The sequence below is a fragment of the Oryctolagus cuniculus genome, chromosome 14 (genome assembly GCF_964237555.1).
Source record: "Oryctolagus cuniculus chromosome 14, mOryCun1.1, whole genome shotgun sequence".
NCBI lineage: Eukaryota > Metazoa > Chordata > Mammalia > Lagomorpha > Leporidae > Oryctolagus > Oryctolagus cuniculus.
Window position 1 is genome coordinate 36618331 of NC_091445.1, and position 26822 is coordinate 36645152.

General features: G+C 40.7%; 1 long non-coding RNA gene across 2 annotated transcripts in view; it reads left to right on the forward strand.

The window, feature by feature from the left end:
• Positions 1–318: 318 nt before the first annotated feature.
• LOC127487493 (uncharacterized) overlaps positions 319–26822 on the forward strand; it is a 37432-nt gene continuing 10928 nt past the window's right edge. Inside the window, exon 1 of one of the 2 annotated variants that reach the window (XR_007914342.2) lies at positions 319–1836. This is a non-coding gene — a long non-coding RNA (uncharacterized lncRNA). The remainder of the gene's footprint in view (positions 1837–26822) is intronic. The other variant, XR_007914343.2, reaches the window with a different exon arrangement.

The window sequence follows — 26822 nt, forward strand, 5'->3', positions numbered from 1 at the left end:
GTCACCCTTGTGTATGAAGATGTGAGCATCAAGGGGAGTGCTTCGGGGTCCCTTGGCAGACACCAAGGTGGTGTCCTTGAGCAGCTTGGAAAGCAGAAAGAGGGGCAGAGGTGTGGTGGTGAGGATGAGGAGAGACAGCATGGAGGCCCCAGCAGAAGGACAGGCACAGTGCAAGCCAAGCTGGGGGCCAAGGAGATCTGGCAAGGAAAGGAGACAGATGGCTCTTTCTGTGGGAACCTTTGGAGCAACACTCCCTCTGTCACAACCTTCCAGAACTTTCCCTGCCCCTCCCTGCATTGTCTATCCCCTCCCAGAACCCCCAGAGTTATTCAGGCTCTGGTGTCATCGCTAGCACCTTCCAGGATGTCTCTGAGGCCCCACCACTTCGTATGGCCTGTACAAGTCATCACACAGTCAGTATAACTCCTGGGTGTTACTCTCAGCATGGAACTCATTGTGTACAGGCCTGGTGCCATGGCAACCACCCTCACAGACATACACCGATGGCCACATCAGGCCTGGTGACAACAGCCTGCACTGTGTGTCACAGAACCGCACTGTGGAGGCCACTCCTTCTCCACCCTGGGGCCCATTCCACAAAGGATCCCCTTCAGGAGATCTGTGAAGCCAAGGACAGCTACGGCAGGTCCCTGAGAACAGCAGTGCGGCACTCACCTGCCCAGCTCACGTCTGAAGAAGGGCAGCCTGGAAGGGCCCTCCAGGGATTTCCAGGCTAGTCTGCAGTCCAGTGAGTCAGCCTCCCTCCTGGGTCCAGCCTGGGAGCCCTGCCTGGGAAGTCCAGCCAGCAGCAAGGGCCCCTTCTTGGGATATGGGGTGGTGCTGTCTGCACCATTGGGACTCAGAGCACCCACGTCTGCAGATCTTGTTTGAAATGGTGCAGGCTGGGGTTTGTCTTTGTTATTAATTTGCTGTACATTTGGCTGCACTTAGCTGTATAGCTTTCTTTCCTCCATTTCTCCCCACTCTTCTCTTTTGCCTGAAGTTTTAAGAACCAAGGACTTTCTAGTCTGTATTTGTGCATTCAGACTGCAATGTGGTACAGACTGCCAGAGCCATAGGATGCATCTTCTTGAAGCTTCAGCTCTAAGTAGATACGAAATATGAAATCATATTTTATGTTGAAAGATGTGGATTTCTAATAAGCACAAATGGAAGATCTCCATAGGTATTGATAAAGCATGAGAGCTCGAAGAGGCCTTTGCCTTGTGGAAGGTCTTGAGCCTAACCCTCCGAGTGCTGGCTCTGCTTCCCCTGGAAGATGTTGATGCAGAAGTTTGAGACGAGCTCCTAGGACTCGCTGACCCTTGGCCTTGGCCATCTCTATAGCTGTTCTTGGAAAACAGTGATTTCTTGTGACCATTTGCTCAGCCAAACTGGGAGGCAGAGGTGTGCAGAAAGTTAGCACATTAAAGACCTATGAAGTTTCAGACACAGCTATTCATGCTCGCTGTTCCCACCACGGTGAGTCATGCCGATTTGCCACTATAAGAAAACTACAGGTGGCACAGAGACACGGATGCATCACCTCGTCTTCACATTGAGAACCAGGTTCCTTCAATGTGGTTCGACTTCTCTGCACTAACCTGAGCAAGTACATTCACAAATAATCCAAAAGTGTGTGTTAATTTTTTTGATAGGCAGAGTTAGACAGTGAGAGAGAGAGACAGAGAGAAAGGTCTTCCTTCCGTTGGTTCACCCCCCAAGTGGCCACTATGGCCAGCGCGCTGTGGCCGTTCTGCTGCGTCGATCTGAAGCCAGGAGCCAGGTGCTTGCTCCTGGTCTCCCATGCGGATACTGACACATGAACACTTTTGGGTAAGTGGGAACATTGCAGATGTGTTTATGTGGCCGCTCCTGCGTGGATCTGAAGCAGTGTGCAAAGCTGCAGGTCTGGAGCGGTGACTCTGGGGTGGTGAAGTGGGTACAAGGGAGTTCTCAACATCTCAGTCATTTACTATTTCTTTTGACCTTGGGGCAGAAACTTGCTTTCTTGGTGCATTAGTCTGTATACTGGGGATCCATATTATTTAGTTCAAGGAGTGGTTATTGTCCTTAAATGAGATCATGTATACACATGGACTAAGAACCTGGCACATTGGTGATAGGTGACCCAGAAGTTTCAGGATCTCCATGATAAGTAGCTGCAAAGTTGACGAGTGCTCTCTCCCTCCCAGTGAAACACACAAAAGACCCCAAAAGTCAAAAACCCAGCCAAGCAGAAGGCTGCTACACCCAGGGGACACAGGATGAGTTATTTGCATAATCTTGCTTTGAAGCTTTAGTTCATGGAGAACAGCACCATCTTCAAGTTGGTAAATAAGCTCAAAGGCATTTAATTTGCCCTATGAAGTGTGCGTAATACCACTTTATCTTTCAGAGAAGACAGGCTGCCGCCTTCACAACGCCAGTAATGAGGCCGTCACCATCCAGAGTGGTTCCCTCCCGAGTTCCGCTGGAGCTGTAGGCCACACAGCCGTGATTCATCTGTAAATCATGCTCTCTGTTTACAGTCTTGTGCATTGCTGTCTCAGCAGAAGGACGAGGCAGAAAAGGGAGCTGAGGGGAGGGGAGTAGGGCGCTGGGCTTGGTGCTGCCTTTTGTAAAACCATCATCTTTTCTCATTACTGCAAGTGTTCCCCCATTTCTGCACAATATTTTATACTCAATTAATTCCTGGAGATGTTGCCAGAGACTAATGTGTTTTTTATGCATACTGAATAATCTTGGGATTTTTTAATGTTGTTATTTGTTTAGATCATATTTTTCCAGAAAGCAGTAATACATTAATTGCTCACTTGGGGTGTAAAATAACTATCCCAAACTATCATTCTTTATTTAATTTGCCTCATCCGTTCTTGTTGCAAATACCACTGGTGATGGGGATTAAGAGTAGAAGATCCTACTGTGACATATTTTGGTGTGTTAGATGTCAGGCTGTTCCCTTGTTTTCACTTTCAAGTGCTTTAGTTCTTATTTTTATTTTACAATATACTTCTATTTTAATTGACACATAGTAATTGTACATATTTATGGGGTAGAGGTAGATAGTTCAATACATGTATACAGTGTGTGTAATGATCAGATCAGGAAAATTGGCATATCTATCACAATTGACATTTACTATTTTCTTTGTGTTGGAACCATCCAAAATTTTTAAAAATTAATATACAGAGAACAGTTCTCACATCGTTCAAAACAGTTCTCACATCGTTCATAGGCACAGTTCTTAAAGGATAACCATACTTCCCTCCCTCCCTCTTCCTCTTCACCCATCTTTCTCCTTCCTTTTCTCCCTCCTTCCTTCCTTTCTTTTTTTTAAGAATTTTTACAAAAACATAATTTCAGCCACTCTATAATCACAGGCTTAATGCACCACTAACCACAACATTCAACAAGTAAAAATCTTCTCTACTAGCTATCTTGAAATATACAATTAGTTTTTGTCAACTAAATTCATCCTACTGTGCTGGATAACCTTAGTTATTGCTCCTGCCCAACTGTTCCCCTTAACCGTCTTGTTTCCATCCACCCTCCTCTGGATCCTTGTCAGGCTCTGGTAGCCACTATTCTGTTTTCTACATTTTTCAGAACAACTTTTCAAGTGATCACTTTACGTGACAACATGCATCTGTATCTGTCTGATTTTACTTAACGCAATATCCTCCAGTTCCTTCAGTGTTGCTGCAAATGTAGAATTTCATTTCCTTCCTGTGGCTGAAAAATATCCCATTGTGTATATATACCACATTTCCTTTACGCATTCATTTCTCAGTAGACACCTAGGTTGATTCTATATCTTGGCTTTTGTGAGTAGTGCTGACATAAACAAGGGAATGAGTGCAGATGTCTCTTTGACATACTGATTTCAGTTCCTCTGGCTGTATACTCAGTAGTGGGATTGCCAGATCATCTGGTGGATCTAATTCTCCATACCATTTTCCATAATGGATGTACTAATTTACATTCCCATCAACAGCATATAAGATATTTTACGAAAGTTTTGAAATCCATGCATTTTTTCCACGAAACTTTACCTTAATGATTTATTTTATTTATTTGAAAAATTGAGTTACAGAGAAACAAAGAGAGGGAGGGGGAGGGGTAGAAAGAGAGGGAGAGGGAGAGGGAGAGGGAGAGGGAGAGATCTTCCATCTGTTAGTTTATTCCCCAAATGGCCCCAACAGCTGGAGCTGGGTCAGGCTGAAGGCTGGAGTCTAGAACTCCATCTGGTTCTTCCACGTGGGTCCGTATTCTACTACTTTCCCAGGCATGCTAGCAGGGAGGTGGCTAGGAAGTAGAGGAGCTGGGACTCAAACTGGTCTTTGTATGGATATTGGTGCTGCAGGCAGCAGCTTAACCTGCTGCACCACAATGCCAGCCCCTCCTTCAAATCTGCAGCTAAAAGTAGGTGTGAGAAATGATCATTGGTGGTCCAAGATCTTCGAGATCCTTCAATGTGAGGCATTGTGGTTCCATTAAACATGGCAGTGGTGATTGAAGTCCCCAGTTCTGATTGGTTCAGATGGCATCTGGCCTTTCCAGCCCTTACCTGGTGTCATGGCCTGGTAACAGGGGTTTCATATGCTGATAAATTATCAGATAGCTGTTGACTGCATTGTGCCGAAGTGAGTCAGGGCCCAGTTCAGGTTTCCAGTTCTCCTTGGCAGGTGAGTGATGCTGACAGTGACGATGGGACATTGTTAAACGCCCTTTGGGTACCGTCTCCTCTGCCTTCCTTGAACTGATGAACATCAGAGGCTTGTACTTAAACCAGTAACCTGATTTCCAATAGTTCTTAGGAAACAGATTTTTGCTGTTCTGTTTCATGCTTGACTGTCAAATTTTGGGTACAGTTCTTGAAGGTTTCACTGATGCCTGTCAAGTCCCTGTCAGTGTATCTTCCTGCACCCTCCTATTCTTAGTGTGTGTGCGTCTCTTCTCTGTCAGTAGGTTTTCTCTCTGAGGTTCGGATAGCATCATCCTGGATTTCAGCAAGGCACTGGCCTATGTTTCAGAGGACTCGTTTCATCCTTTGAGCAATTAGTGCCTTCTCAAAATTCAGACATCCTTCCAATTCTGCCCTGCAGACCGCACTGAAGTGATGGGCAGGACGGGTTTATCAGTCCTCAATCATGTTTGCCAGCTGCTCCAGCCCACTGCAGAGAGAAAACACTTAGGCATTCGGCACAGATGCTTGCTTTTTTTTTTTTATCTGAATAGAACCTGCATGAAAAGATCTCAGAATTATAAAAGTCAATCAGTGCTTATGATGTCAGAATACTCGCTGTTTCTCTCCTGGGGACATTTTCTTGGCATCTCAGTGTGATCTTCTAGGTGTGTCTAATTGTTCTAAAGGCACAGCTGTGTGAATTTGATTTGCCTGCAGGGAAAAAAAAAGTCATCTTTCCAGACGTCAGGGAACAATCTTCAACTTCCTTCTTGGGTTTGCTTTGAATTTCTATGAAGCCCTCTGAGTTTAAATTCTTCTGGCGGCTTAGTAGAAAGCATTTTCCCTTCAGTCTCAGAGGCTGACTTCTGATACCTTTGAACTTACCCCAATGAACAATGACCATTCAGAATTGGCCTCATCATTCAGACTTTTAAGCACATCCATAGCTCAGAGCTAAAAGAAGAAGAAAAAAAAAAAAAAAAAAAGAGGGAGAGGGAGAGAAGAAAGAGAATGTTGGCTGTGTTTCCCTTTGTAGATCCTTGTGTGTGCCTTTCCTCCAGGCCTTTGTGGGGGCGTTACTGCAACAGCAACTCTGCTGAGACACAACAGACTTACTTTCCTGCAGCTGAAGTAAGTATTTCAACATTGTCGTTAAGACGTCCTCTGAGCCTGATCTCAGAGAAGCAGGAAGCTACTATTTTTAGCGGGGGAAAATATCAACATGAGACAAAGAGAATAACTTGTGGCCAAGATTCTACTATTTCTCCAAGTTACACAATATTAATAATGTCCAACTGCCCCCTAAGCAATGGGCAAATCCCTCTGGGCATTGTCCTGACTCAATCCAGTATTCAAGTAATGCAACAAAGTTGCCAGAATGCAGTGAGAGTAGATGATTTTGCGGATAACTTTCATCCTGAGAACCACAGTTGTCCCTGAATATCCACAGGGGGTTGATTCCAGAAACATGCACAGATACCAAAATCCAAGGATGCCCAAGTCTCTAATAGAAAATGGAGTAGTACTTACATATGACCTACATATATCCTCTAGTGTGCTGTAAATCATCTCTAGATTATTTGTAATACCTGATACAAGTTTATACCTCCCACTTAATTCACATGGATTCAATATAATGCTTGATGTGTGATAAATTCAAGTTTTTCTTTTTAGAACTTTTTAAAAGATTTATTTATTTATTTGAAAGGTAGAGTTACAGAGAGGCAGAGGGGGAGAATTACAGAGAGGCAGAGGAGGAGAGAGAGAGAGAAAGTCTTCCATCCGCTGGTTCATTCTCTGGATGCCTGCAATGGCTGGAGCTGCACCAGTAGGAAGCAAGGAGCCAGGAGCTTCTTCTGGGTCCTCCATGTGGGTTCAGGGACCCAAGAACTTGAGCCATCTTCCACTGCTTTCCCAGGCCATAGCAGAGAGCTGGATTGAAAGTGGAGTAGCCGGGACTTGAACTGGTGCCATATGGGAATCCAGCACTACAGGAGGTGGCTTTACCTGCTGCACCATTTTACTAGCCCCCCAAATATTTTTGATCTGTGGTTGGCTGAATCCAATATGGAGAACGTATGGTTTACAGGGCTGTAACCTGAACCTGCCCTACCATGACTGCCCTATCTACTATGGAAAAGTTCAACGTGTGTAAGATTAGAGGGCTCTTCCTGGTACCTGGATCCTACCTGTGGATAGCAACTAACTTTTCCCACAGCTGCCTGGTCCATCTTACCTTCTCTTGCTTTTGGAGGTTGCACTTGACTCAGCTGCCAAGTTTCCCTACTGGCCTGACTGGACAGCTGTGGAAGCACTTGTAAAGTGTCTAGAGTATCCTCAGTTATTACTGCTTACAGAAGAGAGCACTGACATAAAACAAAACACAGACACAACGAGTAGTCACTTCCCAGAACTTCTGCTTTGCAACTGCTATGTTTTCTGTTGCCAGAATATGATCTTTCCTAACATCAGCATAAATACCTCCCACACAGACTTTTCCCAGACTTTTCAGTAGATAATATTTTTTTGCAGTTGTTCGGAGACCAAGAATGCCTTTATAAAAATTTTTAAATATTTATTTGAAAGGCAGAGCATCAGAAGATGGGGGTGGGAAAGAGACACATAGAGAATAAGAGAGAGAGAGGGAGATACACACACACACACACACACACACACACACATATATATATATATATATATAGAGAGAGAGAGAGAGAGAGAGAGATTTTCCCTCTGCTTATTCACTCTTCAAATGATTACAACAACCAGGACTGGGTCAGGCTGAAGCCAGGAGCCAGAAACTCCATCTGGTTCTCCTGCATGGTAGTAGGAGTCCAAGCACTTGACCATCATCTGCTGCCTTTTGTGATAGTGATGGCTTAAACTGATGCACCATATTCTGGCTTCAGGTCTTTATAGTTTTTAACTCAGGATCTCTGTGTCAGTTATGAGTGACAGAAAACTCAAAAGGTTTAAGCAGAAAAAGGAACCTATTTAAGAGAATTGGTCAGGGCTTCAGGAATGATAGATCTAGGGGTTCAGTTGATATAATCATGACCATCGATATCATCACATTTTGATTTGGTCATTCTTTCTTAGCTTAGAAGTTTCAGCTTCAGGGCCAGCATTGTGGTGTGGCAGGTAAAGTTGCCACCTGCAATGCCAACATCCCATATGTGGCCGGTTCAAGTCCTGGATGCTCCATTTCTGATCCAGCTTCCTGCTAATGTGCCTGGGAAAAGCAGTGGAAGATGGTCCAAATGTCTGGGTCCCTGTCACCCATGTGAGAGACCCGGATGAAGCTCCTGGCTCAATGGCCCAGTGCTAGTCTTTGCAGCCATCTGGTAAGTGAATCAGCAGATGGAAGATCTCTCTCTGTGTCTCCCTCTCTGTAACTCTGACATTCAATCAATCAATCAATCAATCAATCTTTTTTTTCCAAAGGAGTTTCAACTTCATGTGATAGAAAGATAGTTTTAAACTTCAGATACAGGGAACAATATTTCTGTAACAAATATCCCAGCAAAATTCCAAGGTATCTCATTGACTCTGATAGGATCATATGACCTTCCCAAGTCAGTTGTCAAGAAATGCAATTGATATTTTGAGTGGCCTGAATCATGAGTCACAGTGAGCTTGTGTAAGAGTTGTTTCCCCTGGAACCACATGAATTATGGATAGATTCCCCAATGACAATTGGGACTATTTTCACAAAAGTGGGAAATGGTGCATATGTTTACTTCCAGCATAAATACATCTTACCAACTGTGCCTCTCAAATGGCGCCAAAGTCACAGCTGACACTGGACTAAGTCTAAGCAATAGAAAAGAAGGGATAGATAAGTATAAAAATAAACAAAGCAGAATCTTTGCCGTTGAAGAATTCAGCATATTGTGTCTTGCTTTGGCTAGGAACTGCAAATTCATGGTTCAGGTGCCAATATATTTTGACATTTGCCAACACATGTTGGTGCCCATGGCATACTCTCTATTGGGTCCTTCCTGTTGAACTTGGATCTGACTTTAGAATTCTTTGCATCACTGAGCTCCAGGCAGCCATGACAAATCAGCAGAAACTGGCACAGGAAAAGAAATTTACTTCCCAATCTATCTTAGATTGATCTAGCAAGTTAGATCAAGAGAGCATTTGCTTTCAGTGTGTGTGAGTGAAGTTGGCTGGATGTGAACTGGAACCAGAAGATAGCTGGGGGCTGGTGCTGTGATGTAATAGGTTAAGCCTGTGGCACTGGCATCCTATATTGGAGCTGGTTCAAGTCCCAGCTTCACCAATTCCCATCCAGCTCCTTGGTGATGTGCATGGGAAAGTAGTGGAAGATGGTCCAAGTGCTTAGGTCCCTGAAACCACGTGAGATATCTGGGAGAGACTCCTGGCTCCTTGCTTTGGATTGGCCCTGCTCTGGCTGTTGTGGTCATTTGAGGAGTGAATCAGTAAATGGAAGACCTCTCTCTCTCTCTCTTTCCCTCTCTCTCTCTGTAAGTCTGCCTTTCAAATAAATAAATAAAAATTTTTTCAAGAATAAGATAGTTGAGCAGCTGAGCACAGATCACTAACCACTCGACAAGAAAACAATCTGTATGATGATAGTTGTCCTTATAGTTAATTGTATTTCAGAGTTTGCAGATATCGTCAATGAACATATCACACTCATTCCTTTTCAAAACACTTGAGTATTTTCTTTCTTTATCTTTAAAGATTTTATTTATTTACTTGAGAGGAATAGTTACAGAGAGGGAGAAACAGAAAGAAAGGTCTTCCATTGACTGGTTCACTCTCCAAATGACAGCAATGTCTGGAGCTGGGCTGATCTGAAGCCAGGAACCAGGAGCTTCTTCCAGGTCTCCCTCATGAGTGCAGGGGCCCAAGCACTTGGGCCATCTTTTACTGTTTTCCCAGGTCATAGCAGGGAGCTGGATCAGAATAGGAGCCACTGGGGTATGAACTGGTACCTGTATGGGATGCTCTACATGGGATGCTGGCACCGCAGGTGGAGACTTAGCCCTCTTTGCCTCAGCACCAACTCCTTGAGTATTTTCAGTAACACCAAATTTAAATAACCATGGGTAACTAAGCCCGGTTTTTTTTCACAACTTTGTTAAGTAAGATATGTGGGGGGTAAGAGGAATAAAATTCTTATTTCACATAACTGTAGTGGAATTAATCTACCTCTTTACACTCAACACTTAGAAATCTCAGTCAGTTGGCTTAATTATAGAGTAAAAGGCAAATGATGCATGTAGTGGTATAAGAAGAAAAAACAGAGTATGAAACCATGCTTTCTCAAAGCTGTAGGACCATCATGTTAACTGGAAGAATATGAAGTGATGATCCTGAATATGTGCAAACTGTTAAAAGTGAGTGCATTTGGACTTCTGTAGACAACAAGTTAAATAGTGGGAACAACATTTTACTGAGAACCTACCATATGCAACTTACTTTTAAATGCTCTGTGAGATATGAAGAGCATAAACTTGTCCATTTTTAAAGAAGTGGGGTTATCCGAAAGATCTCTGTGAGTGAGATCCCAGTGGAAAGAACAGGTCTTCAAAGAAGCAGGTACCTTTCTCTGAAGGGAGGAGAGAACCTCCACTTTGACTATGACCTTGTCTAAACAAGACAAGAATCGGAGAACTCAGAGGGCTTCCATAGCCTTGGAAACTCATGACTGGAGCATAGGGAGATTACTGAGGCCATAAACAGGAGTGTCAATTTGTAAAGTCAACAACAGGAGTCACTGTGCACTTACTCCTCATGTAGGATCTCTGTCCTTAATGTGCTGTACATTGAGATTTAATGCTATAACTAGTACTCAAACAGTATATTTTCACTTTGTGTTTCTATGTGGGTGCAAACTGTTGAAATCTTTACTTAATGCATACTAAACTGATCTTCTGTAAAAAAAAAAAAAAAAGAAAGAAATTATCAATTCCCAACTTGACTCTCACTGGGATTAAACATGACAATAGGTCTGATCTGATTTCATCATCATTTAAAAAATCATCTATTATTTTTCACTTTATGTTTCTGTGTGGGAGCAAACTGTTGAAATCTTTACTTAATGTATGCTAAACTGATCTTCTGTATATTAAGAAAATCGAAAATGAATCTTGATGTGAATGGAAGGGGAGAGGGAGTAGAAAAGGGGAGGGCTGCGGGTGGGAGGGACGTTATGGGGGGGAAACCATTGTAATCCATAAGCCGTACTTTGGAAATTTATATTCATTAAATAAAAGTTAAAAAAAAAGAAGTGGGATTATCCAAGATGACTTAATAGAAAAAAGACATGCTGATTTTGATTACAAGAAGATAACAGAAGAAAAGAGGAGAAACTGTGTACCCAGGGGAAAGTCAGAAGTTTAAAGTGAGAATTCTACAGAAATAAGAGAGACACTGTGGAGCAGCAGGGACAGTACAAGCACATGGCAGTGAGTGGGACATCACTGGTAGCTTTTGCAGCTGGTGGCAAGAGGGGATGGTGTCTTCTTGGAGCAAGGCGACTGGACTCAATTTGCTAAGTTGGAGCACTGACCAACTTCCATTGGGCAGGCAGCTGGCTATAGGGATGTTGTGGCTCTCTCTGTGATGAGGGAGGCTTGTGGGGCTGAGATTAGATACCTTGCTGTGACTTGGGAGCCCTGTGACCTGTGACTGTGGGCATTCTGTGACTGTATATTGGAACATGGGCTATGGCCAGATCTTTGGGCAGTCACTGAGTCAGGTTGCAGAGGCTCAGAGTTCCATGAGTGCTGGGATATGTCCTCAGGGAGGGCTCTGTGCTCACAATGAGGAGCATATGGATACTCTGTGTGGTTTGTGCACTTGTGTGGATGGGGTGCATAACCACTGTTGGCTAACTCTGAGCAGTTGGTTCACCTTGGCAGAGAAAACTGAGGCTGTGATCACAACAGTCAATGCAATCATACCTCCTCCCCTCTACTGATGTTAGAGGCGATCTACCATGCACAACTTGGGTGACACTCTGGACCCTTGCCCCACCCTTGAGTACTGACCAGAGCCCCCTGCCAACCCCTAGCACATGCCTCTGCATATCTGTCGAAGGAGCAGAAACTCCACAAAGCCATAGAGGAATATTTCAAAGATCAAAGCCCTCAAAGGAGAAAACCAGTGTTTACACAAATGCCTAAAAATAAATGTAGAAATACAAGAAAGATAAACAAGGAAAACTATGTGACTCCCCAAAAGGAACACAACACCTCAATACTAGAAAGTGAAGATGAAGAGATTGATTAAATGTGTCAAAAGAATTCAAAACAATATCATGAGATTATTCAAAAACAAAGAGAATCAAATACATAAGTTAAAAAAATCCAGACATAACATGGGTAAGAAATTCTGATGGGAGATAGAGATTTTGAAGAGAAATCAAATTGAAATATTGCAAATGAAGAATTTTATATGTCAAGTAAATTTATAGTGGAAAGCCTTAACAACAGACTCTGTGAGGCAGAAGAAAAAATATCTGAGCTAGAAGACAAATCCCTATAAATATCTCAGGCAAAAAAAAGAAGAAAATAGAAAAAATGAAAATAATTTTCAAGATTTATGGGATACTGTCAAATGTCCAAACATATGTGTTTTAGGAAATCCTGAGGATGAGGAAAGAGAATAGATTAGAAGACCTATTCAGTGAAAAAATAGCAGAAAATGTCCCCAGTTTGAAGAAAAATAGGGACATTCAGGTACAAAAAGCACATAGAATTTCAAAAGGATATGAGCAGAAAAGATTTTCATCATGACACAGTATAGTCAAGCTTTCAATAGTAAAACATAAAAGATCCTAAAATGTACACAAAATAAACACCTGTTTATCTTCAAAGGAAATCCAAATAGATTTTCAGCTGATTTCTCAAGGAAACTCTATAGGCTAAGAGAGAATAGAGATATAGTCCAAGTCCCAAAAGAAAAAAAACTGTCAATACAAAACACTGTACCCAGCAAAGCTCTCATTTATAAATGAAGATGAAATAAAGACCTTCCATAACAAATAGAAATCGAAAGAATTTGTCACCACTTGCCTAGATGTACAAATGATGCTTAAGAATGTGCTGCACACAGAAACACAGTCAAAATTATGAAAGGATGTGAAGGCAGAAATTTTCCTGGTACAAGTACAAAGTAAATCCAAAACAAACAGTAGGTGTATTTATGGGGAAATGGCAGAACCAAGTTGTTACTTATCAATAGTAACATTGAATGTAAATGGCCTAAATTGTTGAATTAAAAAATACAGACTGGCTGAATGGACTAAGAAACAACACCCATCTATTTACTGCCTACAAAAAACACACCTCACCAAAAAAGATATATACAGACTAAATGTGAAAAAATGGGAAAAGATATTCCATGTTAATGGAAAGCAAAAATGAGCTGGAGTAGCCATCCTGACATCAGACAAAATAAGCCTTAATACAAAAATTTTTTAAAGAGATAAAGAAGGGTACTATGCAACAATTAATGGATCAACTCAACAGGAAGATGTGACTATAGTAAATGTATATTTATCCAGGATCATGGCACCTGGCTATTTGAAACAAATGATATAAAGGGAGACACAGGCAACAATACAATAATTATGGAGGACTTTAATAACCCACTTTCATTAATGGACAGATTAACTAAACAAAATGCAACATAGAAATAACAGAGCTAATCTTCATTATGGACCAAATAGTCCTAACTGATATCTCTTGAATGTTTCAATTTACAACTGCAGAAAAAGCAATCTTTTTATCAGTACATGAAACTTTTTCTAAGATAGACCATACGCTAAGCCATAAATTAAGTCTCAGCAAATTCAAAAAAATTGAAATCATACCATGTATCTTTTCTGACCAAAATGGAATGAAGCCGGAAATTAATAATGTATGAAACTCTAGAAAATCTGTAAACACATGGACACTGAACAACAGGCTGCTGAATAAACAGTGGGTCATGGAAAAAATCAAAAAGGAAATAGAAAAATTCCTGGAAACGAATGAAGATGACAACACAACATATCAACACTTATGGGATACAGCAAATGTAGTGTTAAGAGGGAAATTTAAGGGCTAATGCTATCGTGCAGCACATTGAACTGGCATCCCACGTGAGCGCTGGTTCAAGTCCTAGCTGCTCCACTTCCTATCCAGCTCTGTGCTAATGTGCCTGGGAAAGCAACTAAGAAAGGCCCAAGTACTTGGGCCTCTGAACCCATGTGGGTGCCTTGAATGAAGCTTCTGGCTCCTGGCTTCAGCCTTGCCCTGTCCTGTCCGTTGCAGCCATTTGGGAGTGAACCAGCAAATAGAAGATCTCTCTCTCTCTCTCTCATTCTCTCTCCCTCTGCCTCTCCCTCTTTCTCTGTAATTCTGCCTTTCAAATAAAATAAGTGAATCTTTAAAAGGAGGGAAGTTTATAGCAATTAGTGCCTGCTTCAAGAAATTGGAAAGGCATCAAATAATTGATCTAACAATGAATCTCAAGGATCTAGAAAAACAAGAATAAACCAAAGCTAAAATTAGTAGGAGGAAAGAAATAATAAAAATTAGGAAAGAAATAAACAGAACAAAACATGATATAAAAGATCAATAAAATGGCAAGCTGGTTTTTTGAAAAAAAAAAAAAATTGATATACCATTGGTCCAACTAACCAAAAAAGTGTGGGGGGAGGGAGGAGAAGAAAATCAAAATTAATAAAATAGGAGATGATAAAAGGAGATGTTACAATGGATACCAGAGAAATGAAAAGAATCATCAGGAATTACTACAAGCACCTATATATCAAAAAATTCAAAAATCTAGAAGAAATGGATAGATTTCTGGACACACAAAATATACAAAAAAAAAAAAAAAGAGTCATGAAGGCACAGAAAACCTAACTAGACTAATAACAAAACAGAGACTGAGTCAGTAATAAAGACTTTCTCAACAAAGAAGAGCTCAGGACTGGATGGCTTTGCTGCTGAATTCTACCAAGCTTTTAAAGAAAAATTAATTTCAATTCTTCTCAAACTATTCAAAACAATTGAGAGGGAGGGAATCCTCCTAAACTCTAAGAGGCTGGCATCACCTTAACTCCAAAACCAGAGATGAGAACTAAAGACCAATATCCCTGATGAATATAGATGCAAAAGTCCTCAACAGAATAGTAACTAATTGAATCCAACAACACATCAGAAAGACCATTCAACTGGACCAAGTGGGATTTACCCTGGTATGCAGGGATGGTTCCCTATAGGCAAATAAATAAGTGTGATACATTACATTAACAAATTGAAGAATAAAAATCATATTATTATATCAATATATTCAGAGAAAGCAGTTGATAAAATATAACACTGTTTCATGTTAAAAAACCTTGAGCAAATTGGCTATAAAAGTAATATACCTCAACATAATCAAGACAACATGACAAACCCATAGCCAGCACCATATTAAATGGGAAAAGTTGGAAGTATCTCCACTAAGGTCCAGAACTAGACAAGGATGCCCACTCTCATCATCACTGTTCAATACAGTTCTGGAAAGTTTAGCCATAACTAAATTGAAGAAAAAAATCAAAGGACTACAAATGGGAAAGGGAGAAGTCAAATTATTTCTGTTTGTAGATGATATTATCCTATACATAGGAGAACCCAAAAATTCCCCTGAAAGATTATTGGAACTCATAAGAAAGGTTGGCATAAAACCAACACACAAAAATCAATAGCCTTTTTGTACACAGACAATGCCATGGCTGAGAAAGAAGTTATGTAAGGTCAATCCTATTTACAATAGCTACAAAAAATTTAAAAGCCTTGGGATAAATTTAACCAAGTGTGGTGGAATGAGAAGCCTGTACCAAGATGGCCGCTGGCAAGCAAGCATCAGTTACTCAGGAATGGCTTTGGAACCCACCTGACAAAGGAGCCTGCATAGCAACAGGCAGTGATTGGTTACAGCATAAACAGCCCCTTGACCGGATTGGCTGCCTCGGTTATATAAGCTGCTGCACCAACTGAAATAAATGAGTCTGAGAACTGCTCACCTCTAGCCCACTTTCACCCGACTCCCAGTATCTGTGTTGTGACTCCGTGCCTCTTGCCCTCACTGTGCTTCTCCTCTTAGAACTAATCCACCTCAACAACCAAGGATGTGAAAAATCTCACAACAAAAATTATAAAACATTAAGGAAAGAAACAGAAGACACATACACATAAAATGGAAAAATCTTCCATGTTCATTTATTGGAAGAATACATATGGAATCACAAGTACCCCTGGTAGCTAAAGCAATTCTAAACAATAAAAATAAAGTAGGACACATCACAATTCCTGATTTTAAGACATTATTACAGGGATCGGCACTGTGGCAAGGCAGGTAAAGCCACTGACTGTAGTGCCAGCTTCTCATATGGGTACCAGTTTGAGTCCCTGCTGCTCCACTTCCAATCCAGTCCTCTGCCATAGCCTGGAAAAGCAGTAGAAGATAGCCCAGGTGCTTGGGCCCCTTAACCCATGTGGGAGACCAGGAAGAAGCTCCTGGCTCCTGGCTTCTGATCAGTGCAGCTCTGCCATTGCAGCCTATTGGGGAGTGATTGGAAGACTTCTCTCTCTCTCTCTCTCTCTCTCTCTGCCTCTCTTTCTCTCTGTGTGTAGCTTTGACTTTCAAATAAATAAACAGTTCTTTTTTAAAAAAAAGACATTATCATAGGGTGATTATAATCAAAACAGCTGGCAGAAGAATAAGCACGTCATTCCACAGAACAGACTAGAGACACCAGAAATTAATCCATGCATCCAGTGCAAAAAAGTAATGTATATGAGCAAACTTGACATTTTGAGATTTAATTGTTGCTTATAGCCCTTGTCTATAAATCTTGAGAAACAGTGGTTTTTCTACTTACTACTTGCTGAATTCCATAATTAGTGGAGTCTTAAGCTTGTCATTATAAAGAAAATTGAAAATATGTCATTGTAAAAATTAAAAGAACAGGAAAAGAACAGAGGGTAGGAGTAGGGGGGGTAGGGCAAAAAGTATCATTATGCTCTTAAACTGTATATGTGAAATATATCAAAATTGTTCACTATATATAAATTAAAAAATTTATAAGTAAACAATTCAGTTGAAGGTAAAATATTTACAAACATGAAAACTTAAGCAACAATATAGAATTTTTTAAAGATTTATTTATTTATTTGAAAGTCAGAGTTACACAGAGAGGAGCAGAGAGAGAGAGGTCTTCCATTCGATGGTTCACTCCCCAGTTGGCTGCAATGACCTGAGCTGTGCCAATCTGAAGCCAGGAGCCAGGAGCTTCTTCCTGGTCTCCCACGTGGGTGCAGGGGCCCAAGGACTTGGACCAGCCTCTACTGCTTTCAAAGGCCATAGCAGAGAGCTGGATGGAAAGTGGAGCAGCCGGGTCTCGAACTGGCACCCATGTCGGATGCCGGTGCTTCAGGCCAGAGCTTTAACCCACTGAGCGCCGGCCCCAACAATATAACATTTAATAGCAAGCAATAATGGAAGAGATTTCAATAGGCAACACTTTGTTAAATACCTAAAGAATGATTTGAGTAATAATTATTGGAAGTTTTTAAAGAAACACTGATTAGTTCAAGCCCAGAGAGTAAGAATCCTCATTACTAAGGAAATGGGGCTTGGGCTTGGTCTGAAGAGTAGCATAAGGTTAGTAAGGCAGTCCTGGTAGAATGCGGGGATCCAGCTTGACCCGACTGCAGCCATCTTGGTTATAACAAGCAACTTACACTCTAGGTTACCCTAGCAGTCGTACCTAACCCTATTAATTAAAAAAAATTAACATAACCTGCCACTCTTATTTGATGCCTGGAAAGTCTTTTGTAAGTATTCATTTTTCTTTAAGATTTACTTATTTATTTATTTGAAAGAATTACAGAGAAAGAAGGCAAATACTGACATGATCAAAGCTAAGGATTGAACAAAAGGGATTCTCATTTTTAAAGGGTAGGAAGAGGTTGAGAAGGAGCTAACAAAGAAAAAGAAACAACTTGTAAGGAGGTATGAGAAGAACTAGTCAGTGCAACATCATGGGAGACAATAGAATAAGTATAATTTCAAGAAGGGAGAATGGGCAATAGCCCACAGGCTGCACAAGAATCAATGAGCATAAGAAACAAGAAAAGGCCATGAGTTTTAGAGAATAGAATGATAAGAGTGACCTTCAGGCACTGCAACTGATCAATGAGACAAAGCTAAACAGAAAGAAAGGATTCTTTAATGTGACCCAAGTAGTTTAATGGCTCAAGCCACTAAAATAATATAGATTCTGGATAAATTGTGGGCTGATAGATCAGAGATCACGTGAGGAAATGCTAATGACTAGGAAAAATACTAAGTTAATATACTTTAAAGAACATGCAGAGTCTTTGTTTCAGTGATAATGGTAATATGAAAGTAACATTCTTGGAAGTGAACACCTTCCATATTCTAAGCATTATGCCAAGCATTTATAGCTAATATGTTTAGTTTGTACCACAATTCTACATTTCAGAATTATGGAAATTGAGCTTTTAAAAGTTAGCTATTGCATCTGAGGGTATATGACTGGACAGTAGACTTAGTATGCAGCTCAACATCAAAGCCTGTATGATTTACTACACCAAGTACGGAGGCTTTAAAAAATGAATATTTATCTATTTTGGGACCCTTTGCCATATATATAGCTTGTACATTATTGTTTCCCATTCTATAGATTGTCACTTCCTTTTGTTGATTATTTCATTTGCAGTGCACAAGCTCTTTAGCAGTTTGATGAAATCCCATTTGTCTATTTTTGCTTTAATTACCTGTGCTTTTAGGGTCTGATCCAGAAACTTGTTGTCCATTCCAATATCCCAAAGTTTGTTTCTTCTAATAGTCTCAAATTTTCAGTCTCACGCTTAAGTTTTTAATCCATTTGGAGCTGATTTTGTAATGGTAAGAGATGGGGTCCAATTTCATTTTTCTGCAGATGGATATCCAATTTTCCACAGCACTATTTATTAAAAAGACTGTTTCCAATGCATATTCTTATACCTTTGTCAGTTGACTGTAGATAGGTGGGTTTACTTACAGGGTCTCTATTCTGTTCTGTTGGTCTTTAGATTGATTTTAATGCCAGTACCATGCTATTTTCGTTATTATCGCTTTGTAATACTTTAAATTAAGGTAGTGGCTCCTGCTTTATTCTTTTTGCTCAAGATCACTTTGGGGACTGGTGTGGTGTAACGGGTTAAGCTGTTGCCTGCAATGCCAGCATCCAATATGGACACCAGCTTGAGTCCTGGCTGTTCCACTTGCATTCCAGTTCCCTGTTAATATACCTGAGAAAGCAGCAGAGACTGGTCCAAGTACTTGGGCCCTTGTACCCATGTGGGAGAGCCAGATGAAATTCCTGGTTCCTGGCTTTAGGCTGGCCCAGCCCTGGCCATTGTGGCCATTTGGGGAGTAAACCAACAGATGGAAGATATCTCTCTCTCTCTCCATTTCTCTCTCTCTCTCTGCCTTTCTAATAAATAAATAAATCTTTAAAAAACATTGCTTTGACTATTTAGTGTCTTTTGTAGTTCCATGCAAATGTTAGTAGTGTTTTTTCTAGTTATTTGAAAAAATGTCATTGGGATTTTGATTGGGATTACACTGAATCTGCAAATTGCTTTGGACAGTATGCACATTTTTACCATATTGATTGTCCCAATACATGACCATGGGATGCCTTTCTATTTCTTTGTTTCTTTTTCAATTTATCAATAATTTATAGTTTTCATTGTAGATATTTTACCTCTTTGACTAAATTTATTCCCAAGTAATTTTTTTGTAACTATTGAGCACAGGATTGCATTCTTGATGTATTTTTCAGATGATTTAGTATTGGTATATAAAACACTACAGATTTTTGTACACTGATTTTGTATCCTGAAACTTTTGTACGTGATCATATCATCTGCAAACAGTGAAAATTTGACTTCCTCCTTTACTATTTATATGTCTTATTAATTTCTCTTGCCTACTTGCTCTAGCTAGAACGTCCATTATTTTGTTAAATAAAAGTGATAAAAGTGAGCATCCTTGTCTTGTTCCAGGTCTTAGAGAGAAAGCCTTCAACTTTTCCCCATTTAATATATTAAGTGTTGCCTTGCTACTTATGATCTTTACTATTTTGAGATATATTTCTTCTATATCTAATTTGGCAGAATTTTTATAATGAAGGGATATTGAATTTTATCAAATGATTCAAATAAATAATCTAATTAAAATGAGCAGAAGACCTAAACAAACCTTTCTCAAAGGAAGACACACAAATGGCCAGCAGACACATGAAAGAATGTTCATCAGCACTAATTGCCAGGAAAATGCAAATCAAAACCACAAGGAGCTATCACCTCACTCTGATGAGATGGGCTATTATCAAAAAGACAGACAATTACAAGTGTTGGCAAGGATGTAGAGAAAAAGGAATTTACACTGTTGGTGGGAAAGTAAATTAGTTTTCTTATGGGCTCCAACTATGAAATGGGGATTGGTGTGTGCTGGATTGGCTGACATGGCAAGACCTGCAGAAAAACTCAGCACAGCTCAATCTGCTGTTTTAATGGCTACAGGGTTTATTTGGTCAAGGTACTCCCTCGTAATTATTCCAAAAAATTGGAGTCTCTTTGCTGTTAATTTCTTTGTGGGGGCAGCGGGAGCCTCTCAGCTCTTTCGCATTTGGAGATATACCCAAGAACTAAAAGCTAAAGCAAATCAATAAAAGAGTTCCTGATCACCTGAACAATCTAAATGTGGACATAACCACTGGGACCTATTTGATTATTGATAAGGCAATGCTAACTGTGCTAAATTTTAGAGGGCACACACAAAAAAGTTTAAGTAACTGGTAGCTAATGCTTGATTCAATAGAAAAATAAAGGAAACTTTTAATAACAACAACAACAACAAAAACAGTAAGGCAGGTCCTCAAACACACACACACACACACACACACATACCCTCACCAAAAAAAAAAAAATACAAAACCAGAATTATCATATGATCCATCAATCCCACTCATGGTTATGTATCAAAGGGAAATGAAACCCTTTGGTTGAAGAGACATCTGCATTCTCATGTTTATTGTAGCACTATTCACAATAGCTAAGAAATGGCAACAGCCTAAGTGTCCAGCCACTGATGAATGTATAAAGAGAATGTGGCATGAAAAATATGGAATCTTGTCATTTGCACAACATAAGTGGAACTGGGGATGATTATGTTAAGTGAAATAAGCCAAGTACAGATCAAATATCACAGAATCTCACTCATATGCAAAGTCTTCCAAACAGATGTTCTCATAGAATTCAAAAATACAATGGCGGTTATCAGAGGCTGGGGATGGAAGTGGGGAGGGAGTGACGGAGAAAGGTTGATTGATGAGTACTAGGTAGCTAGGTGGCAGTAAGATGTTTTAAGGTTTTATTGCATAGTAGGGTGGCTATAGGTAATGTTAATATATGTCTATTACTCTGCAATGAAGCATAGAAGATAGGATTTTAGATATCTTCATAATAAAGAAATGTTAAATGTTTGAAACAATAAATACATTTACTCTGAATATCACACAATGCAAACACATAATAAAACAGCACATATCTCATAAATTTGTACAATTTTATGACTGTAAATTTTTTAAAAAATTAAAAATGTGCAAAAATGAAGAGTTGAAATGAGCAAAACCTCTCACTTCTTGAATTTCCTGTTTAAGGTTAAACCTTGATGGTCATTAGAAGACTCCACCTTAATGGACAGAATTTTCTTCCATTTGTCTCCATTTGTGAATTAGACTTAACATCCCTCTCAGTCATCTGGTGCTTACCATGTTGCCTCTTAAAATTAATAAATTTTTAGAATTGTGAAATATGTTGATACTACATAAAGTGGAGAGAATAGCTTTAAAAATCCCCAGGCAACTAGTGCCCAGCTTCAACCCTTGCCAATACCTGGTCCGTCTTGCTTTTTCTGCCCTGCCCCCACCATCCCCTCCACTGCTTACTTTCCTGGATGGACAAGCATCCGACTTGACTGTTCCTATGTCTCACAGAGGCAACTTGTTTCTCGTTAGCATAGAGCTTTTTGCATAATGCAACTTTGTGAGGAAATAGTAGATTTGAGATTTGAGGGAAAAGCACTGCTTCTCTTGGAAACAGTCTTGCTAGAGCACTTGTTTATAATTGCTATAAAATAAGTTGGTAGATACAAGTATCCCGATACCTGGACTTTATTCGCCCCAACCCAGGAGGCCCACAGGCATAAGAAGGTCCATGTGGCAAGATCTTCCTCTTGGGAATCACTCTGCTCACGGCCAACAGCCATCTTGTCTTCTCCTACAGCCCAGGCAGAAGTCTGTGATAGGCATCTTCTAGACGCTAGTCGCAAATGTTGGAATGGAAGAGTGGAAAATGATCAGAAATTAATAGTTCAGGTTTCTCTGGGAGGCTGGAGGTTAGAGTTGATTGACCTCTGATCTTCCTCCTTTCCTTTTCCTGCTTGGAAGAGTCCAAAGTCATAAAGGGAGAGGTCTGCTCACAGGAGCCCATGACAGTGGCCGCCACTGACTTCTTCGTAGAGCAGCAGAGACAAGGGCTTGAAGTACGGGTAAGTTCTAACACTCTTCTTGCCAAGTGTTGTGATTCAGAAAGATTAAGGTAGGGCACACCTAATTTATCATTTTCATTTGCAGTGTCTCTTCTTTCATATTTTATTGAAGCATCATACACTCATATATGCAGAAAATCATACACCATAAGTGTATAGCTTGATTATTTAAACTGAACACATCTGTGTAATCAGCACACGGTCAGGAGGGCGAGCATTACTTCACCCCGACCCCTTCCCATTGCGTCAATGACAAGGCTTTTCATAATAAAACTGAAGCGCAGATCTTGAAGGAAACCATTCTTTTCAAGTCCTTCCCTTCTTTACCTTATTCCTAGGATCTTTTGGAAAACAAGCTAAAAATCACAGTGATGTGGGGGTGCCCAGGTTAGAAGCTGCAATCATTAGTCAGGGGCAGAAACACAGTCACTTCCTGAGTTCACTGTGCGTTTTCATGTTAGTAGTTGTCTCTGTGTTCTCCACTAAGCTCTAAGAAAACCTCTTGGAGTTGACTGCTTTAAATAAAGGTAAGACTTTTTTTATTAATTCTTTTTAACACTTCAACAGAATCTGCCAGAATTATTGAATCTCCCACGAACATCCATCAGTGGTGAGTGAGGAAGGCACATGGTAAATCAAGCGGAAGCACAGTGAGCGTGAGGAACCAGGAGCCTGGTTTCCAAATATCCGAAATACGATGTCAGTAGATGCACAGCAAACTCCTGAGAGGTCCACACTTCCATTCCCAAAGGAAAACATGAGGAGCAGAAACATGGGTCTTTCAACTACATGCAGCCCAGTCTGACATCCAAAGGGAAGGTCAGTGAGAAGGGGAGTCAACCCGGTTTCCCCAAAATCCGGTGACAATTTCAAGCTCAAGTATTATCATTTTGCCAGGAGGGGACGATCCTTTCACCCTTTAATCAAATGACAAGCCAAGTGAGGCAAAGAGAGTTCCAGAATTAATTGCAAAGCACACCAAAGCAGATCAAGCTAAAATAAGCAAAAGGAAGGAATGAAAAGATAGAGAAGAAGAAGCATAAGAAAAGTGCTCAAGCACAGGGTGCTAGCAAGGAGTGAAACACCATGCACTCATGGAGGAAATTTCCAAATGGCCCAAGAAATGGCCCTTCAATGTGAAGCTCCGTGGTCCAAAGCCAACAAGCTTTCAGCAATGAAGTCAAGGGTTTTGCACTCCAGCAAAGCCTCTGGCTATCATTGCCTCTTCAGAGTGAATTCTTGCAGGGAGTGGAGTCACAGTGAGATCTGTTTCCAAAGGTAATTTGAAGGTACCAGCACTTATTGCCCATTTATAACATTATTTACTTCTGGATGACAACCTCGGATGGATATCTCCCGGACCCCATGTATCTTACTTGTATTTGGGTGCACAGTTATTGGTGTGGCTGTTAGTCAGCTAGAGTGAAGCCACCAGCCTCCTTTGCCAATGTCTCATAGCTGTAGATGTGGCTGTCAGTCAGGGTGAAAGAATGGGCCTCCTGGCTCTCAGCCGGCCATTGGCTCGGCTACAGCTTGTGTTACAAGAGCTCAAAATGGAGTTAGGGCTATCAAAGCCTTGTCATATTAATCTCGATTAAAATACCAATTTACATATATTTGCAAGAATCATAGCACAGCAAAACACACATCACAATAAGAGGTGAAGGACAAGAGCTTTGGACTTAGTCACTGGCTTCAGTCGTGTCTTTACCTTGGGTTCTTTAAAAATGGCATTCAGCTCAGTTTCTGTGTCTGTAAATTAGGATAATATTATTTTCTTTAGAAGATTGCAGGGGCTGGTGCTGTTGCGTAGCAGGTAAAACAGCTGCCTTCATCCCATATGGGCGCCGGTTCGAGTCCTGGCTGCTCCTCTTCCTACCCAGCTCTCTGCTATGCCCTGGGAAAGTAGTAAAAAAATGGCCCAAGAGCTTGGGCCCCTGCATCCCCATGGGAGATCCAGAGGAAGCTCCTGGGTCCTGGCTTTGGATCGGTGCAGCTCTGGCCATTGTGGCTAATAGGGAGTGAACTAGTGGATGGAAGACCTCTCTTTCTCTCTCTCTCTCTCTCTCTGCCTCTCCTTCTCTCTCTGTGTAACTGACTTTCAAATAAATAAATAACTCTTTGAAAAAAAAAGAAAATTGCAGTTAAACTCAAATGTGATGATATATGTGAAGTGCTAGGCAAATTACATGGTATGGGGTAAATGTGCAATAGATCAGTAAATCTTATGATTTTGTAAGAGCCTGTTGTCTAAGAAAAAGACCAAGGGCATCTTAAATAGAGCAATGCAGCCCTTGAGCAGTTTTTGAAGACTTGAAACAACTGACCAGGATTTGAGGACAGAATTTAGATCTATACACACCTGTTGGTAATGTCTGTAATCAAGTTGGCATTGTGTGGTGTTGACACCCTGCAGACACTACCTCCTGATGGAGCAGGATGCCCATAGAGCACTGTCTCCAGCCACAAGATCATTCTGGGGCTGGCGCTGTGGCGTCAGCAGAGTAAGCCTTGCCTGAAGTCCTGGCATCTTACATGTGCAGCCAGGTTTGAGACCCTAGCAGCTCCACTTCCCGATCAAGCTCTCTGCTATAGCCTGGGAAAGCAGTAGAAGATGGCCAAGTCCTTGGGACTCCCTGCACCACAGTGGGAGACTGGAGGAAGCATCTGGTCCTGGCTTCTGGATAGGCACAGCTCCAGCTGTTGCTGGCCAATTGGGAGTGAACCATCGGATGGAAGACCTCTCTCTCTCCCTCTCCTCTCTGTGTAATTCTGACTTCCAAATAAATAAACAAATCTTTAAAAAAAGTATGTTAAAAAAAAAAGTCTGCTCTTCAAAAACTTCCACAATAAAAACCAAAAGGCAAGTCACAGACCGGGAAAAACAATGGCAAGAGTTGTGTCTGATCAAGGATGTCAAGAATAGGTAAAGGACTCTGAAACAATAATAGCAAAACAAATGAGCCAAGGATTTGAAGAGAGTCTTTCAACAGATGTGCAGATGGCCTAGGAACCCATGAAAAGATGCTCAAAGCATAGTCATTCGGGAACCGCAAAGTAAAATCACAATGAAACTGTAAACACACTTGATTAGTTCAAATAAGGAAGATGAGACATAAAAATTCGTGGGTGAAACTAGGGAGCTGGAACACTCATACTTTGGTGCTGGGAATATGGAATGTTCTGACCAATAGGCAGAACAGTGTGAGTTTCAGAGGAGCTTAAATCTATACTTACTAAACAACCTGGACTTCCCCCTCCTAGGTGTTGATCCAAGTGAAATGGAATCAGCTGTCTGTGAAACAACGAGAAATCTAATATTAATAGCACCATTTTTTTAAATAGCCAAAAGATAGAAAGAACAAAAATACCCATCACCCGGTGAGTGGATAAACAAACTGTGGTGTGGTGGATTATTACTCAATAATACAAAGGCACGAACCACTGATACAGGCAGCAACATGCTGAATCTCAAAAGAATTATGCTTACTGAAAAAATCCAGGAATAAGACTTTGTATCATATGATTTTATTTACATAAAATTCTGGAAAACCCAGAATTACAGTGCAAGAAAGCAGATCAGTTGTTGAAAAATACAGGGAAGATATGGGGAGCATGGGAACTTACTGCAAAAGGATATGAGGGAAGTTTCCAGGGTGATAGACACTACTGTATCTCAATATGGCAGTAGCATATATATTAGAAAACACATTCATTAAATTTTACAGTTAGTGAGTTTCATTGAATGTGCTTTATACTTTAATTTTTCAAAATATCATGGAACCATAAATTATATCTGCAAGAGGTATCCTTATCCCGTTTCTAGTCTTTATTCCATCCATCATATTCCAGGGATATGTGACACATCCATTTTTGGTTAAAAACAATTTTTAAAATTGCTTGATTCATCAAAATGTCTTCTACATCAACAAGTTGTGACAAATTGACCTCATCAAAGTGATTTGTTTCTTCCTAAACTTGTCTAGGATAAGATTGCGTTGTCTGATTGCTAGTCTGCCCAACATCCAAATGCAGACTGAAAATTTCAGTCAACTTCAGTGGTTGGTGTGACATGACTGATCATCTGAACATTTGGCTATGTTTGTTAAAAATTTTACTTTTCACCTGGGTGTTCAGATGCAGAATGAAAACAAGAATACTGAGGTAGATGAGTAGACTGGCTAGGCAGCTGGGAATGCAGTAGGTAACCGCATGACCTAGAGAGGCAAATTCCAAATTGCACATTTAAAGCAACTCAGGATACAGAACCACACTACAGGGACCTTAGAGAGATTGTTGATAAGACTTGTGTGCCTCGGGATTTGATGAGGATGATAGCGGTGGTGGCAACTGTGACAATAACAACTGCAGTGACCATTTCTTGAGTGCTCACTAAGTACTGGGCTCTGTCTGAAGCCATTTGCATGCATTATCTCATTTATTTTCCAACATAGCCCCACCAGCAGAGTGCTGTCAAGAGCCCCGCTGA